Source organism: Trichechus manatus, unplaced genomic scaffold (assembly GCF_000243295.1).
Source record: "Trichechus manatus latirostris isolate Lorelei unplaced genomic scaffold, TriManLat1.0 scaffold00174, whole genome shotgun sequence".
NCBI classification, from domain to species: Eukaryota; Metazoa; Chordata; class Mammalia; order Sirenia; family Trichechidae; genus Trichechus; species Trichechus manatus.
Window position 1 is genome coordinate 355663 of NW_004444110.1, and position 1883 is coordinate 357545.

The window sequence follows — 1883 nt, forward strand, 5'->3', positions numbered from 1 at the left end:
ATGAAAACTAGTAACAATTCTAAAAACTAGTAGTAATTCTCCTTGTCACATATCCATAAAAATAGGATCTAGCAATAGACTTCAACACATTAAAACTAGACATTAAGTGCTTTACTTACTTTATTTATTTACTTTATTCAAGAATGGTCTAGTTCATTCTACTCGTAGGCAGTAGTACCACATTTATGATGGCCAAATTATTCAGCAAATATTTCTCAATAGTCTCTACATGCCATCCATGGCACTAGAGACTCGGGATATAATAATACTCGTGCTTGAGCACTTACTCCATGCCAGGTCTACCTTCACAAGTATTAACTCATGTAATTTTCAGTGAAGTACACACCTATCATCTTCATTGTACACATGAGGCAAGCTTTTCTTAGAGAAGTCAAGTAATACGGACAGGGTCATAGTGCTAGTAACTGGTGAAGAGATTCTAACTCAGGCAGTCTGGTTCACTAGTTGCACTCTTAATCAGTACCCTAATTAGATATTATGTATCTCTTTGTACACTAGCATCTATATTAGTAGAGTGACTGCCAGAATCTCCCATCCACAGTTCACTGCTGCTTTTTGAAACTTTCCTTTCCACCATCCCTTTCCCTAAAACCTTTCAAATTGAAATGCATTCTACCCTCCGGGATTCTCCAACCAAAAGCCCTAATCTTCACTTCCCCTAGGTGAGATAAAGAACTTTAACATCCTAAGTACTGAAAAGATATTGATGGGCATCCACACCCAATACATATTAAAAAATGCAACTTTATTTTTTGAAATGATACAAAGATTACAGTTATTCTACAAGAAAATCATTTTGTTCTGAATTATCTGATACAGAAATTCTAGTACAAAAAAAAAAAATGCTTATGGGAGCAGAATCAATCTCTCTCTTTCTCTTACCCTTACACACATTTAGCTTTCCGGCAGGTATCCAGCTGAGTCCTGTCCTAGTGTCAAAGATGGTGTTGGGTAGACTCTTCAGTAACAGGCCCACCAATGGGGACTTCTATATTAGGCTGAGACATTCTTCTTAAGCAGAGATTACTTATTCTCGTAAAGAGAGATGATCTTCAGTATCAGCTATTGTCTGAGGTCCTTCTGATCGCTAACGCTCTACTTGGTTCTGAGCGATTCCAGCTCTGGCTGTTATAATTGTTTCTTTAAACAAGGGGTAATGAGAACACAATGACCTTATGGTGTCTGTGGAATTGTTCTGTAGAAATGCCTCACACTGCTTAATGATAAATGTATTCATTATCTAATTAAGAATGATAAAGAATTGTATTTCAAAAAAATCATATAAATCTCTTCCTTCATGCCATCAACAAAAGTTCTTTCTCTCTCCCCAGCGTATATCCTTGGGCTTTTTGCTAATCAAAATTATTGTTGTTGTTGCTGTTGGGTGCTGTTGAGTCATTTCCAACTCATGGCGACCCCATGTGACAAAGTAGAAATGCCCTATATGGTTTTCTAGGCTGTAATCTTTATGAAAGCAGATGGCCAGGTCTTTCTCCCACAGAGCTTCTGGGTAGGCTAAAACCACCAAACTTCCAGTTAGCAGCCCAGTGTTTAACCATTATGCCAGTAGGTTTCCTTTAATTAAAAGTAGAAAAATTAATGCAATTACCAAATAAGTATCAGAACCATCTGCACAAGGACTAGTCTAGGTAGAAACGGGTATAAGGTTCAGGAATGCCCTTCAAGAATTTGCATTCTATTTGAGAAAAAAAGATCTAAATAGACAATTAAAAGCACAAAGATACACGTAAGATATACTCTTGAAACACAGATGAATGAGTGGTCTATTTTGGCTAAAATGATTAGGAAAAGTTTAAATACAGAGTTGGGGTTTAGCAAGGTCTTGAAACTGGAATGTATTT